At 37.1% G+C, this 17,718-nt stretch overlaps 1 protein-coding gene across 1 annotated transcript in view; it reads left to right on the top strand.

Annotated features, from left to right (window-relative positions):
* The first annotated feature begins 449 nt into the window (after positions 1-449).
* The window catches only part of LOC131047136 (uncharacterized), a 335,367-nt gene continuing 318,098 nt past the window's right edge, over positions 450-17,718 (top strand). The window contains exon 1 of the mRNA XM_057980989.2: positions 450-576. The gene's annotated coding sequence lies outside the window, so the exon portion shown is untranslated. The remainder of the gene's footprint in view (positions 577-17,718) is intronic.

The following is a 17,718-nucleotide window of genomic DNA, read 5'->3' on the forward strand; positions in this document are numbered from 1 at the left end:
AGAGATGGGTTCTTGTGAACCACTACTCATGATAGTCAATAAGTTGGACTCAAAAACTACAAAATTGAATTTGATAGCAATATCACAATTTGACTTGTTGTGGAAATATCTCCTTCTTATCACTCACAATGTTACCAGAAATAAACAAAGCATCATAATCATCATCAAATGATTTTTCTGTGGAGGAATCAACATTCAATTTTATAACTCTACATTTCTTTTTCACATTGTGATGATCCATTTTTTTACCCATTTTTGATATCCATTTTTAATACCAATTTTTATGATCAATTTTTATAAATAAAAATAAATACCTATTTTTATCACACATTTTTATGACCTATTTTATTATCCGTTTTTATGATTCATTTTGGTATCATTGTATGACCCATTTTTGAGTACCTATTTTTATGATCCATGTAATAACCATGAGACTTGTTAGTTATATATGTAATTATAATTATAATATCTCACACAGATATCTCTTGGTAGTTCATTTGAAGAAACTACCACCCGGAATGGAAGAGCGTTGCAAACAATTTTAGCACATTGCCTGTTTTTTTTTCTCTGTTTGGTGTAAGTAATGCTCAAACACATTCCTTTTTGTCTCCAGATTTTATCGATGGATCCATAGGCTGGATTCACTTTTAGACCATGGGAAAGCAGTTTTTTTCTTTGAGTTCGATATGTCAATGGAGAGCTCCTCTCGGTTTGTAGTAGTTATTGAAAGAAAACAGGATTTTGTCTGGCTGTTGAAAATCTTTTTTGGGGGTTAAATTTGATTGTTTATTTTAATATAAATTTTGAACGCTGCAGGTTCGAATATATTAGCTCGTAGTAGCTTTAATTCATCCAAGCTAGAGCACTTTGTAATCTGTTAGTTGAGACACAGGCCCTAATCCACTTTTTTAACAAGCCACGTAAACCGGAGGTTTCCTTTTATGTCATCAAAATAATCTGTCAGGATTACTGTTTATTTTCTCACTGTCATTCATGTGATAACAAGATTATATAATGCAACTCTATAGACATTGCATTATGTTTTTTGCGTCATATAATAATCCTGTAGCGTTGAATCAGCCTAATGGGTACTTGGGCTAAATGGGTTTTACATACGTTTTGTCCCCGTATTACTATTCGATATCGTGACTTACGGATGATTTATACCGACATTGATAATGTACCCAACAAAAACATAACTGAAGTAGATCAATCTTCAAAAAACCCACGCTATATGCTTAAAAGACACGACTAGTGGCACCTAATAGTATTTTTAATACCCCTTGGGGCAAGTTAGGTTGAGGATAAAATAGGTCTGTACGAGTTTGTACTACAGTCTGCAAAATAAATTTTTTAACAATCCTGATGCAGATTGATTACCTCACGACTCATGTATCAGGTATCATGTACTTGGGTTCAGCCCATAGAAGGATTGAATGCATGAATGAATGTTTTTTAATAATGTCCATGAGGCCAAAACAGCCTATGGGACCCATGGATAGCTAGCAAAAAAAGCATGCAAAACTCAAGCAAACCCAGATGAAACACTGTGACTGTTAGACCTCTTTCTCCTTTTGTAACCTGGATTTGATTAGGAAATCTGCCACTCTTGTTATCTTTCTTCGTCAAATAGATTACTTAAGTGTTTACGTTTAGTGTGTCAACATAGTTGATCTGAATGTCATTGTAAGTTGGACACTACATGATGTAATGCCACTCTGTCTCCACCACCCCTTGAGTGCAATACTTACATCTTCTAGCTTCCCATTCCTCTTTGGGTATCATCCATCTCCCTATTTCGCATTTGAGTTGATGTGAGCTGGTCCTTATTTGAGTAATTGACATTTTTGCCTTCCACTTTATGTCCATTCCTATTTAGTTCTTTTGTGTATGGTCATGTGTGGGATTGAAATGTTTGATATAGTATTCCTTTTTCCTCCCTATTTAACCTACCCACATGCTTTCTTTGAATTTTTCTTGCACATATTTCTTTATTTCTCCATTGTTATTTGGGCAATCTTTTAGATTAATATCCCATTTATTCATACACTTAATGTTTTGTTTCATCCATGTGCTCTTCCTTCTGTCTAGCTTTTCTCCTGCCGCCATGTATCTCCATGTTTTCTAACCTCCTTAAGTAACTTAGCAGCCGGAACATAGCTGATGCCTCAATAGGGAAAGCCTTTGCCTTTGCTAGGACAATCTCGTATGGAATAGATGACTTAATCTCGAGGCTAGCCATAATTAAATGTTTTAGTAATCTCTCTATTTGTCTCCATTTTCTTGTTGAAGTGCTGCTGCCCCATACTTCACATCCGTATAATACCACCGGAACCACAAAAAGCCCAAAAAGAGTTTTCTTAGTTTTCCAATCCCATAGTTCAGCTCTTCTACATCTATTTTGAAGTGAGTATAAGGCTTTCCAACCCCCTTAGATCCTCTTTGCTCTACATGTTTCCCAACTGAGTTTATTGTGGAAGTCTAAGCCAAGGTATTTATGTTCATTGACCATTTGTAAGAGATTGCCCTCAAAAACAAATTCTTTGTGGACCTTCTCTCTTCAAGGTAAAGATCATGACCTTGGTTTTACTAGTGTTCACATGCATCCCCACCTCATGACAAAAATGTTCTAGAGCCTTCAAGTGGTCTTTCAAACCTTCTGCTATTTTTGCCATTAAAATAAGATCATTAGCATATAAAAGCAGCTGTATAACATAATTGGTCAAATGAACTCCCTGGCCACCAAACTTGTCTATCCATTCCTCTAACTTGTCAATGTATAAACCAAATAGGGTAGGAGATAATGGGCAGCCCTGCTCGACCCCAATGTCACTTTTGAAGCATTATGATAGTCCCTGTTTGGTTTGTGTCTTAGCCCAAACTTGTTCATACAATCTATGAACAACAGCTCTATATTGTATTGGAATTTCCAACTCTTCCATTCTACTCCACAATTTGCTTTTGGGCATGTGTCAAAAGCTTTTTTGAAATCAACACAGCAGCAAAAGACTTCCCCTCCCTGTTTATCCCACACCTTCTCAATCAAATGTCTAAGAGTGATGCAATGATCAATGGTAGAGTACTTTGCCCTGAAGTCCGCTTGCCCCTTTGCTCTCTTGCCCTTCTTTTCAGCCCAAATACTGATTCGTCTTTCAATCATGCTTCCAAAAAGTTTACCGAAGAGAGGATTGATCATTATAGTGCAGTAATTTGAAGGGTTATTTATGTCACACTTTTGAACAAGGGGATGACAACACTAGTTGACGAATTTGTTGGAAATCTATTTCGGATGAATCCATTGAATATTCTTTTGATGTGAGGCGTGGGAATTTTCAATCCCCATCTTAGATGTTCTGCTTGTATGCCATCTATGTCTCAAGCTCTACCCACTGCAAGCTTTCTGATTCCTTCTTTAATATTTTCTGAAGCGAAGAGTTTAATTCTTGATTTGATTGTCGGGGGGGTATATTTGTCTTGATTTCTCTCATATAGCTGCTTTGCATATTCTAGCCATTGAAGATCCATGATATTATTTTCTTTGCTTGTGTCTCTTTGTTGGAATTCTTTCCAAAAACCTCTTGGGTTGTGCTTCCCAAGCTTAATCAACTCTTTTCTCCTTGTTTGCTTCATTCTCACTAGTTTTGTATATTCCTTGTTATTACCTCGTATTTTGACCATTTTCTTTGCTGCGTTACACTCTTCATCATACCATGGGTTTGCTGGGAAGCTATTCTTGTTGCCCCTTTTAGGTCTAGTCCTTTTGCATGAGCTAAGAGCCTTGAGCATTATAGAGGTCAACTTGACGTTGCCTATCATTTTCTTGTTTGAATTGACCAGCACACTGACTCCCTCAACATGCAACTGTTTTTTGAGCACTGTTCGAAAGATTTCTTGGTTTTCATGTGTCAAGAGGATAGTCCCTTTAGTGATCTCTTTCTTTTCTATTTGTTGCATCTTCTTTTGGGGTTGATTGGCTTTTTGCATGCTAATCTTTACATATATTGGGTTGTGATCTAATTTCATTACTATGGGACAATCCTTCACCTCTATATCTATTACATTTGTCACAAGCTTTTTTGAGCTTATACTAGTCTATTACACTCTGTCCATTGTAAGTATGACATGTAATGTTCCCTGAACTCGGCTAGGCCTTTAAACTGTTGCATATAATCAGATCATACAAACTACTAACTCCTAGTAGTCCTGCCTCATAATGTGTTCATCTTGAGACATTCTCTCCCATTTTTGGCTCCCTTCTTCCTCTAACCATAAAGGATTGTCTCCTATTCCCTCCTCAATATTAAGACAAAGAGACTAGTTATTGGCTGTTCTAGCATTAAAGTCTCCAATTAAGATGATTACACCTTTGTGGTTATATGCTAATATATCTTTTTTCAGGGTTGCATAAGAGTCCTCTTTGTCTAATTTCCTCTTCTTATAGAATTTTGAGCCATAAGGAGCAAAGTAGCATGTTGTAAGATAGATTGTAGACTTTTTATCCTGTAGTTTTATCCATATGTACTGCTTATTCAAATCTTCCTTTTCCACATGTATAATTCTTTCCCAAGAATCTCTTACTAAGATTGTTACTCCTCCATGGCCTTTCCCACTTTCAATTAGCTCATTCCATACTGATACCTTCACATATACCTCAAAATCTGGGACCTTACATCATGCTCGTGTGTTTCAAGGAGGACAATCAGGTCCATCCCCTCCGCTATGGGCCCTAAACCGGGCCCTCTCCTCCAAGGGTAACCTCTACAATTCCAGCTTACCATTGAGATGTGTGCCTAGGGGGCCCCGCCTTCCTATTTACTCTGTTGTTTTGTTGCTGAATCCCTCTATACATCCATACTTCATTACCTGCACTCCTTGCTGCTACGACTTTTTCCCACTCTTTCCTCCTCTCTTCTAATTGTAAAGGGGTTAAATCTTCATGTATGAAGGATCGTGTACCTTTGAGAAACTTTTTGTTCCTCAAAATTTTGTTCTTATCTTCAATACTTTTCAATGTTACTCTTACTTTTCTATTTCTGCCATCTGATGACACTCTACCAATTCTGCTTGCTTGATGAGTATGCCCTGTCCAGTCCAACTTTTCTGCCAAAAAATCTTGTACTAACCTATCGGTATGCTTACCTTCCTTGTAATCCTTCATACCTTTTATTATTATATTTGCTGCCCTTTCTTTTCGTTGTCTTTCTTCCCCTATTTGCATTTTGATTTGCTTCTCTATAAGTTCCTTTTGATTCTCTATTGACCCTTTTGTTATTTGTGCCCACGATTTTTCTTCTTCTATTATTAGTTTAGCTTCTTCTATCTCTTTGTTTGCTATTGCTAATTGGATCTCTTGTAGATGTGGAGTGTTTCTTTCATTAGGTGTTGTAGGAAAATTTCCATTCTTAATCTGCTTCAGCTCCTCCTTCACGGCCATGATTTCTTGTTGCCTTGTTTTCAAACTGGCTTGCGGTTTGACAATTTCTTCCTTAAGAGATTTGTTTTCTTGCATTACTTTATGATTGGTGGCCATGACCTCATGCCATTTATTATACTTCACCCGTTCCAATGCTTCCAAGCCTTCAAGTCTCCTCTTTAATCCCATCAATTCGCTAACATATAGGTTTGAAGACCAAGTTAGAGGTGTTGAATTAGGACTGTATTGGTCCATCTTGCTGTCATCTTCCAACTCCTCTACAATTTTTGCCTTTTGTTGCTTTGTTCCATTAATGCACTTGAATTGATGCTCTTGCTGGCATGCTCTTACAGCTTGAACTTCTTGATCCACTCACCTTTCCATCCTTGTATTTGCTTGCTCTTGCTGCACCTTATGAATAATTGCTGTTTGGTTGAAGTTGACTATCCTTGGCAAGATAGTGATAAATTTAGTGTGCCCTAGCCACCTTAGCCTTCTGGCTATTTTAGCTTGCATTCGCTATAAAATCCTCTTATATTGCTTGGCAGTAACAAATGTAAGTCCTTTTGCATTTAGAACTTTGTCTTGCCCACATGCATGAGATTCCATGCTCCTTGCTGAGATACCTGTAGTGTACGACAACATATTGCCTATTTGATGCACTCCCTCATGGTCATTTCCAATCCTCTTCTCATAACTTTCCTCTAACTCTTCCAATGAGGCAGTGTGTTTATCTCCTTTGTATTCAAAGAAATCTATTAGTAGATCCACCTCCTGCTCTGTGATGTTTTCCACCATATTGTCTGATTTTGATGATTATGGGTTTATCCACACAGTTGCTAGAGTTTGTTTTTGTTATCAGTTTAGTTTTGTTTTGTTTTGTATTGTGATTGCCCAAATTTGAAATGTTTTGATTTGAAGAAAATGCATATAAGCAAACTCAAATATTGACCCAAATATTGATGAAATCCACTATTGGAGAGGAGATATGTCAAAACTTACCTGCAATGCTCTCCCTTGAGGCCCCCAAATTGAATCTTTGTATGCAATGTGTTGGACCCACAAATTTTAATCTGCCTAGGTCCTCGTGCTTGAGTGGAGTCCCCTCTGTATTGAAGCACATAAACATATAACAAAGTTGAGAGCCTTCGACTTGGCCCCACAACCTTCTCCCTCCACTGCCTTGTGGAGCTGTTGACAAACCCCTAAAAAGTCGTGAAACTTTGCCTGCCTGTCACTGCCCTCTGCCCGAGTGCCCTCTGCGTGACATGTATTCGCCTGCCCTTTGCATGACTTGTGCCCTCTGCTTGACCCGTAGGCAAGATAACCCTCTGCCCTCTGCTGTCTGACTTAAAAAACTCAAAAGGGCGTGGTGTCTTCGATTACCCTCTGTGTGACCTGTGCCCTCCGCTGCCCTCCGCTATGTGACTTGTGCACTAAGTGACCTGGTTGACCTGCAAGCTGCTCAGAGAGATTACAAGAGTTGATTTCACCAAATAAAATGCTTGTGATCTTAAATATTGATAGTTTTGATAAGCATAAAAAACTGTATTTTTAGAGTAGGTCTTTATGTTGCCGTTTAGTTTATTTTGGCTAGCAGTCACTGTTATATTTTTTAAGGAGTGATTTATGGAACTCGTGGTTTCATGAATATTTAATTTTGCTATTCATTTTTAAACATTCATCTTAAATCCTATTTTTTGAAATGTACAGTATTAATTAAAACTAGAAAAACTTCATTGAGGTACTTGATGCTTGGAGCAACAGTTCTTTTCTATTCAATGAACAAACTGGATAGATAATTAGTGCTTTATAGTGAATGCGAATGTAAGCAAATGCAGTGAATATAAGATATAAATTCATTCAGAGCAACAGTTCTTTTCTATTCAATGAACAAACTGGATAGATAATTAGTGCTTTATAGTGAATGCGAATGTAAGCAAATGCAGTGAATATAAGATATAAATTCATTCGCACATAGGGATCAATATTTCAAACAAGAACTGTAATTAGAATTTAACTGAAAAATTTATTGTCTTCATAAAATTTCGTATTTGTGTGCTACATTGCGTCACAATTTATTGTCTAGTTTATTTACATGTATGAATGAAAGTATTGATAATAATTTTTGTACGTATAAATTGAAGGTAATTGAAAAGGGAGGGAAAGAAATTTGTGGAGTCACATGTCATTTTTTCAATATGTAGTAGCATCCAATGCCCATTTTTTACAAAAGTTTATTTTTAATTACTAAGCAATAGCTGCTCTACTAAAATAGGAAAAGATTTCAAATCATCTTTTTCTCATAATTAAAAATTTGCAGGGGAAAGCAGTTTTTTTATGACCCATTTTTATGACTTATTTTTATGCTCAAACAATTTTAGTGCCAAGATCAGACTACCCTGTTAAGAGGTTTTTTTGAGTTGAAAAGGGTAGTTTTGAAAGAGCTGCAAGTAATTTTCTGAGTGACCTAAGTGGTAGCCAATTTGGTGTTTTCTGAGTATCCTATGTGGCTGTTAGGTTAGTGAATTAGACTTACAAGACAGTTGTTTAGAGCTTTCCTTCATCAAGTTTCAAAGGACTTTATTTGGGTATGCTTTATTCTGATATGTAACACAATTTCTTGAACTGGGTTGCTCTTAGAATCAACAAATCTTGTCATTTCAGACCTGCAACTAAATCTGTAAACTATTGTTAAAGAGGATATTGTGCTGTTGCATCCATTTCTCATATCAGACAATCAGTCCCAGGGAAGCAGCCATGAAAGTCATAAATGGGTATGTCTTTTATATGTTGTATGTTCAAATCATTAAGTTGATAAGGTTTACCATTGCCTATAGCAGTCTGATTTTCATATTAGACCTGAACTATCTTGTAATCAGACTCATATGAATATCAATAGTAAATTGTAATGAACCTTTGCTGAACCTGCCTCGCCTTCCTGATAATTAGGGCTTGATCTATCCACCGAAGGTTGGATTTAGGGCCACAAAAGGAAATTACGGTTTCCTGCAACATTTAGATATTTTATTTTATATGTCAGCAGTAATATTAGATCAGTGGCATAATTATTGCAGCACAAAATACATACACGACCCATACTAGATTTTTGAGGATTTTCTAGGTTGGCTGGGCTACCCATCCAGACCCATCCCGTCTCCTAGGGCTAATAGGGCCACCTGAGGATGGGCCCAGCATACCCCTGGCTTGCACTCATTATCTTGAATGTACTAACAAACAGAGGATATCAGGATGATAACAAATGCATACAGAAAACATAGATTCATGACTATATTACTTGGTTAACATTTATCCATTATATATAAATTTGTAGGGATTAATTCATTATATTTGTGCCTAGTTGCAGAAACATGACTATCATTAATTAGCATTCCTTTTCTTTACTTATTAGTTGTGTTTGAGAATGAATGAATTATTTTTATTCTTCTATCTATCACTAAAATGTATATTAATGCAACATACTAAACCTGATATTGCAGGTTACCTATTTGGCGTGAAGATTAAGTTCATTTTACCCTTTTGTACATTAAAAATGTGCTTAGTTCATTTGGCAAGACATTTTTTAGGCATGGAACCGATTTAGCAATTAATCTAGGCCACTAGTTAAATTATATTCATTACTGTTATATGAGGAATGAAAGCAGATTTAATACAACTTGCACAAAGACATACTTCATCATTTCGACATTTAAGCGGATTGGCCTGGGGACATACCAGCCTGTTGGCGATGGGGAGGGATGCTTACTAGGCGCTGGTCCTTCATCGCTGGGAAGAACCAACGACTAACCCTTTCACATCGTCTGCTGACTGATGCGTTCCCTAGGCAGTCCTCATGGTTTTTTAGGCATCATAAATTATGAAAAACTGAAATAAATATTATTACTGATTAACGAAGTTACCTGCTGGATGCTTCTCCTTGCCTTTCTCTCCTTGTCACCTCCTCTTCCATGTTTCCTTGGGGTATGGGTTTATACCTCTTTGAAACCACGCGATTCCCCTTGAAACATGGCGTCTATTCCGGAGGTGGCTTGGGAATGGACGCATCCTTTCATTACTCTCACTAGTTAAAATAAAACGTATTTTAAGCGGTAAAAATAATTTATGTATTGAAAATATATATATTTATGTACATGTATTGTTTAATGTCTCTAATTGTTGCCTGCTGTCTACACGGGAATATGACATAAATAAAGTTCATTTGAAGTTAGGTTATCATTATTATTGTTGGCAAAGAAGTATATGTTTATTGTATGTTGGTTTATGCATTTGCATTGAAAAGACTCAAAATACATCTTACAATCACACAAACATCAGTACATCAGTCGCAGTTCAGAGTACAAAGGGTTTGTGTGTCATATGTTTGACAAAATTCCAAGAGAACAATTCTGAGATTTTAGGACAGAACTGGACTGGGACATTACAAATTTTGAATGCTTTAGTAACTTTGTTAAGTCCAAGCATTGGTCAGAAATCAGACTAGAAGGCACCTTACAACTCTTAGGTTAGATAGTGGGGAAGAGTTTACTTCAGCTCAAAGAATATTGTGACAAAGAAAGTTTATATAGGCATTCATGGGTTTCTCACAACCCCCAACAATATGGGGTTGTGGAGGAACCATACAATTATGGAAGTGATTTTTTTCATGTTGTAAAGCAAGGGCATACCATTTCGATGTTTGGGTGAGGTTGTTCTAATGAAAGTATTAACTATTGAATAAAATTCAATGCGAGGCTTTACATCAAATCACTCCCTACGAAAAATGGTCTAGACAAAAAACTTCAGGCAAGACCTGTCCATGTCATTGATTCTTTTGTTTATGCTATGTTTTTGGATAACAAAGGGCCAAATTTAGATGCAAATAGTATGAAATACTTGTTCGCTAGTCTTAGTGAGTAGTCAAAATCTTACAAACTTATTGATGTTATTTTTAACAAAGTCATAATTAGTAGAGACACCATTCTTTTCTAATTCTTCTTTATAAAGCATTCATCTATGTCCATTCTAGTTTGGGATGGTGGGCTTTATATATAATCAACAAAACTATCATAAATTCAAATGTCATTTAAAATTTCAATGATAAATATTATAAGATATTCATTGTTAGAACTCCAAGTTATGTGTGTGTGTGCGCGCTAAAAATAGGAATGTCACACAGCATCATATAATCAACAAGACCATCATAAATTCAAATGTAATTTAAAATATAAATGATAAATATTATAAAATATTCATTGTTAGAAATCTAAGTTTAATATTTAAAATAAGTATATCAAGTTAACAATTGCTTTTTATTGTCATATGGATTTTCTAAATCAACATCATTATCAGCTTCATTGACATTAGACAATGTAGAAACATGAGAAGAATCACGAGTTGTGCCATTGCCACTCACGCTAAAAGTGTGTTCACTTTTACACTCTCCAAGTACAATATGTTGGGAAGTGGTGTTATTTTTAGTACTTTCAGATTGAATAACAACTCAGAAAATTAGAATAAGGTTAATTAACTCATTGTTTTCCAGACTTAAGCATAATAAAGGAAATGAAATGCAAAAGACAAAACACAGTTACCCTGGGAAAACCTCCTAGGAGGAAAAACCCAGCCAAAGGATCCTCAGATCTGATTATGATTTTGAATTCAACTGAACATTACATATGATCTCCAGCCTCTTATGAAGTTCGCTGTATGGTCTCCAGCTTCTTATGAAGTTTGCTGCCCTTAATTTGGGATCTGCAGGTGTCTAATAGAGTTCGCTGTCTTCTATTGATGATCTGAAGTTCACTGCCTTTAACTAGGGATCTGCAGATGTCTGATGGAGTTCGCTGTCTCCTATTGAGGATCTGCTGCTAACTAATGGAGTTCGCTGTTTGCCAGATGCCTTTAATATAAAGTTCGCTTTTCATCTGCCTTAGTTGGAATGATCATAATGAGAAGCAAGAGTCACATTTATAGGAGACTTCTTTCCTTTTAACATGTCGGCCTTCATGTATTAACATTATTAATTATATTAATTATTAATTCCTTTTAGTTGAATTGAATAGGGTCGGCCCTATCAAGGAGGCGTGATATGTTTAAGTGTAGCGTGGGAGCCTTTTTAGGTGGGAGCCGAGGAGTATTGGGCCTGGCCCTATATGAAGGAGGCGGATTCCAATGTTGGAATCCGCCAGCCCTAATTACAAACAACACTCCCTCTTAATTAGGGAATAGAATCATAATCATAATCTTCCAGCTTGCACACAAGCATAGACTGGATCCACCTTGCATTACTCACAGAGGGTGGAGAGGATCCTTTTCTACCATCTTACATTGCCCGCAGAGGATGGTCAAGGTTACAATACCATCTTACATTGCCCGCAGAGGATGGTTTAACAATTACACTTCCCTTTTACAATACCATCTTACATTGCCCGCAGAGGATGGTTAATAAATACACTTCTCCCTGAGAAGTTTACAATACCACCTTACATTGCCCGCAGAGGGTGGCTAACATTTACAACACCATCTTACATTGCCCGCAGAGGATGGTTAAGAATTATACTTCTCCCTGAGAAGTTTACACTACCACCTTACATTGCCCGCAGAGGGTGGATTTATACAATACAAAGTATCACTGAACTTGAGACTCCCTCTCAATCGGAGTTTCATTTTCTACAATACCGAGTCTATCCCTGAAGTACACAAACTTCACTTTGGATAGAGGCTTGGTAAGGATATCTGCAACCTGCTCATCAGTGCTGACGTATTTCAGCTGAATGGCACCCCTTTGCACCATATCCCGAATGAAGTGATAATGGGTTTCCACATGTTTTGACCTGTTATGAAACACTGGATTGATAGACATTTTAATACAACTCTGGTTATCACAGTGAATAACTGTAGGGTCCCATGGCTGACCAAACAGTCCAGAAAGGAGCTTACGAAGCCACACTGCTTCTCTGGATGCTACACTTGCTGCAATATACTCAGTTTCAGCAGTACTCAATGCCACTGAGGATTGTTTTCTGCAGGCCCAAGAGATTACTGCAGAACCCAAGCTGAAACAAATACCGGAGGTGCTTTTCCTGTCTTTGACGCTTCCAGCCCAGTTTGCATCAGAATAACCTTCCAAGGTTATTGGGGTGTTACGTGGATACTTCAGCCCAAGGCCAACTGTGCCCCGCAAGTATCTTAGAATATGCTTGGCTGCAACAAGGTGAACATGCTTGGGCAAACTCATGAACTGACTGAGGGCATTCACAGCAAAACATATGTCTGGTCTAGTGTTAACTAGATACATCAGTGATCCAATCAACTGTCGGTACTCGGATGGATCTGCAAATTCAGAGTTAGCTGCAGAAACACTTAACTTCTTTAAGTTAGATTCCATAGGAGTAGACATTGGTTTACAATCCATCATTCTAAATCTTTTCAAAATGTCAATAGTATACTTCCCTTGACTTAGAAAGATTTCGTTAGATCTTTGCCATACTTCTAGACCTAGGAAGTAATGCATTAGACCTAAATCTTTCATTTCAAATTCTGAAGCTAATTCTTTCTTGCATCTAATAATAAGTTCATCTTTACCAGTCAAAAATAAGTCATCCACATAAAGAACTAGAATTAGCATTTCATCATTGGCTACTTTAAAGTAAATGTTAGGGTCAGCATCATTTTTACAAAAACCTAGACTAAGCAAATATTTATCAATTCTTTCATACCAAGCACGAGGAGCTTGTTTAAGACCATATAGAGCTTTCTTTAACCTGCACACATGGGTTAATCTATCCTGAATCTCATATCCCTCAGGTTGCTCAATATAGACTTCTTCCTCAATGACACCATTGAGAAAGGCAGTCTTAACATCCATCTGATGTAGTTTCCAACCCTTAGAAGCAGCAATAGCAATTATTGTTCTAATGGAAGTATATCTAGCAACAAGAGCGAATGTTTCTTCATAGTCTATGCCTTCCTTTTGGGAAAAACCACACGCTACAAATCTAGCCTTATATTTTTCAATACTACCATCAGCATTATGTTTAATTTTAAATAACCATTTAGAGGAAACAACAGACTTACCTTTGGGTCTGGGTACAAGGTCCCACACATCATTCTTGATGATTGACTGATATTCTTCATCCATAGCAAGCTTCCAGGCATGATGACTTAAGGCTTCTTCAACATTGCAAGGTTCAGTTTCAATGAGATTACACATTAAAGAAACATAGTTGGAAAATACCCGAGGTCTCTTAGTTTCACGGAAGGTGCCACTTGGAGCAGCAAATCTTTCAGCTTCTTGAATGGTGTTTCTTACCCAAAGTGGTTTCTTCTTGGTAACGACAATGTCACTAGGAATATCAGTGGGATTCATGGGTTCTGGAGGATCATCATGATCATCTTGTGGTGGAGGTTCAACTTGCTCACTCTGAATCTCAGGGTTAGTATCAACGTTCATATTTTGATTATCATCAGATTCATCAATAACACAAGAACCCTTCGATTTCTTAAACGCAATGTCTTCTTCAAATTTAACATCTCTACTTACCTCAACATACCTTTGACTTGGGATGTAAATCCTGAATGCTTTGGAGGATTCACTGTATCCGACTAGCATGCCTTTCTTTCCGGAGGGTTCCAACTTTGATCGCTTTTCTTTGGGCACATGAACATAGACGGGACTTCCAAAGATCCTGAGGTGACTAATGTCTGGTTTGAGTCCCGTGAAGGCTTCTTCCGGGGTCATGTTCTTTAGAGCACGATGAGGACATCTGTTCTGGATATATACTGCTGTTCTAGAAGCCTCAGCCCATAGGAAGGTTTGCAAGTCTTGATCGTGAATCATAGCCTTTGCAGCCTCTACAATGGTCCTATTCTTTCTTTCAACAACACCATTTTGTTGAGGATTGTATGGAACACAAAACTCCCTCTTAATTCCCGACTCAACACAAAAATCATGAAAGCTACCGGAGGTGTATTCACCTCCATTGTCAGATCTTAAACATTTGATTCTTTTACCAGAGAGGTTTTCAGTTAATGCTTTAAACTCCTTAAATTTACTTAAGACTTCATTAGATTCTTTAGATTTCAAGAAGTAGATCCAAGTTTTCCTAGAGAAATCATCTATGAAGATTACATAATAAAGGAATCCACTAGGAGATGCTATAGACATAGGACCACATAAATCAGAGTGAACAAGTTCTAGTTTGTCTTTAGCTCTATTTTCACTTTTATGAAAAGGACTTTTAACATTCTTACCAATAGCACAACCTTTACAAGTGTTATCATGAATTTGACTGAGTTTAGGCATACCTTTGACTAGCCTTTCAAGGGATGGAAGAGCTTGATAATGTAGATGTCCAAGTCTTCTATGCCATAACTCACATGATTCCGGGGCCTCATTAATGAGGGCTTGAATAGGGTTAGTAGAGAGCTTATAAAGACTATCATATCTACGACCAATTATACGAGCAGATTCAAAACTATCTTTCTTAGACCAAGCAAGAACTTTTCTTTCAGAAAATGCAATTTGATAACCTTTATCTTCTAGAGCAGAAATGGAAATTAGGTTTCTTTTAATTCCAGGAACAAACAATATATCACTAAGATGCAAGGAAATACCAGAATCTAATTTTAGAGAAGTAGAGCCGGAACCTCTTACCGAATAACGAGCGTCATCACCAATTACTACGTGAAGGCTGGTATCCTTTTCTACTAGGCCTAAAAGATGATCGCAGTAACCTGAGATGTGTCTGGAGGCACCACTGTCAATCAACCATGTATTGCTATCTGAGGGAACACTGCTAGATAGAGCAAAGATGAATAAGAAGTCATCATTTTGTTCTGAGACTTCATTTAGGTTTGCTTCACTTTGGTTAGGGTTAAACTGACATTCCTTAGCATAATGACGGAATTTGTCACATCTAAAACATCGCACACGCGAGGTATCTCTTGGTTTCTTCCAAGGGTGTTGGGAACTAAAGGATCTGGAATCCCTATTTCTTCTAGGATAAGGTTGCTTCCAATTTCCCCTTTTCTTGCATTGAGCTGCAAGCATGTGATGTTCATCTACATGGGGGCTCTTGGATTGACTCCTTGTGAAGAGGCGAGACTCTTCTTGGAAGCAATCATTCTTAAGGCGATCAAGAGTAGGTAACTCCGACCGACCACTTACGGTTTGGATAAATGACCCCCAAGAGAGAGGTAGACCATTAAGGGCAATCATGACAAGGTCTTTATCTTCCATGTTATGGCCAATTAAACCTAGCTGATGCTTTAGTTCTGAAATCTTTATGAAATAGGAAATAACAGAATCTTCTTTAGCCATTTTGATATTAAGTAGTTGTTGTCTTAACGTAATTGCCCTACTAAGATTGTTAACTTCATATGTACCTTGTAGATGGCTGAACATTTCCCTTGCAGTGGTGAATGAGGCAATAGAGGTGACGAGGTGGTCTTTGACTGAATCAATGAGAATCTTCCTGGCCTTGATAGCATCCTTTTTGAATTGTTTCAACTCAGCTGCATCTGAAGGCTCAGTTAGCTCTTTCGCTTCAATGAATTGGAGAAGATCTTCTTCCTCAAGAGCCAACTTGATTCGAACTTTCCATGCAGTAAAATTTAGATTCCCATCAAGCCTATCTTCAACTTTTAACCCCATTGACCTGATCTGCAAAAGCTACAACAATCTAGAAATAAAGGTGTACTGAATTTTAAATTTGAAGATTGATCTAACCAATTAGCTCTGATACCATGTTATTTTTAGTACTTTCAGATTGAATAACAACTCAGAAAATTAGAATAAGGTTAATTAACTTATTGTTTTCTAGACTTAAGCATAATAAAGGAAATGAAATGCAAAAGACAAAACACAGTTACCCTGGGAAAACCTCCTAGGAGGAAAAACCCAGCCAAAGGATCCTCAGATCTGATTATGATTTTGAATTCAATTGAACATTACATATGATCTCCAGCCTCTTATGAAGTTCGCTGTATGGTCTCCAACTTCTTATGAAGTTTGCTGCCCTTAATTTGGGATCTGCAGGTGTCTAATAGAGTTCGCTATCTTCTATTGATGATCTGAAGTTCACTGCCTTTAACTAGGGATCTGCAGATGTTTGATGCAGTTCGCTGTCTCCTATTGAGGATCTGCTGCTAACTAATGGAGTTCGCTGTTTGCCAGATGCCTTTAATATAAAGTTCGCTTTTCATCTGCCTTAGTTGGAATGATCATAATGAGAAGCAAGAGTCACATTTATAGGAGACTTCTTTCCTTTTAACATGTCGGCCTTCATGTATTAACATTATTAATTATATTAATTATTAATTCCTTTTAGTTGAATTGAATAGGGTCGGCCCTATCAAGGAGGCGTGATATGTTTAAGTGTAGTGTGGGAGCCTTTTTAGGTGGGAGCCGAGGAGTATTGGGCCTGGCCCTATATGAAGGAGGCAGATTCCAATGTTGGAATCCGCCAGCCCTAATTACAAACAACAAGTGGAAGCATCCAAGTCAATATGCTTTGATTCCATATGCCAAAACTTCGTGTCCCCTTCCTTGTAGCCATTTTGTTTTTGTGAAAAGAGGCAAAGATGGAATGCACATACATTTTTTGCCTTTTTTGAGTGCAATATTTTGCACTTTACTAAATGGATGAAAGAGTATGTGCTCCAATTCCTTTCGGACGCAAATGAACTAGCAACCTATAAAGACAAAAGTGGAGAGATAGAGCTAGACATTATAAAAATAATTTAAAAAAAATATAAATGCAACCTCAAAGGTTAAAAATGAAAACTTATTAAACCTGCAATAAAATATTAATTGTGAAAGGTTGGAATCCTCGGCCATGGAAGTACCACCAATTGTGAGCATTCTTCTTGAACTTATCATGAAGAGTCTTAATACTTTGACCCTTAGAGTTTACAAAATCAATGAACTCCCTCGTGACTATACATTGCAAATTAGGATTAGAGAAAAGCCTACAAAATGTTGCCATGTACCCTTCAGTGACTTCATAATCTCTATATGGGAGAATCTTTGTTGGTACAAAAAGAAAATGAAAGCTATAGTATTTTGCACTCAATGCAAAGGCAGGAAGATGTAGTAGGGTAGTCATTGTGTTCCATCTATCTTCAATAATTTTATGCACTTGTTTGAAGAAAGTTTCTTTAGGATTTTGCTCTTTCTCATTTATGATGGGCTTCACCTTCTCAATCATTGAATCGAAGCTATCACATATCTCCCTTAAATAAGTTTTGTCCATTTTAATATAACTAATCATATTTAAAACGAGCTTAGTGAAACTAAGGAGGTA

This window comes from Cryptomeria japonica, chromosome 4, assembly GCF_030272615.1.
Source record: "Cryptomeria japonica chromosome 4, Sugi_1.0, whole genome shotgun sequence".
NCBI lineage: Eukaryota > Viridiplantae > Streptophyta > Pinopsida > Cupressales > Cupressaceae > Cryptomeria > Cryptomeria japonica.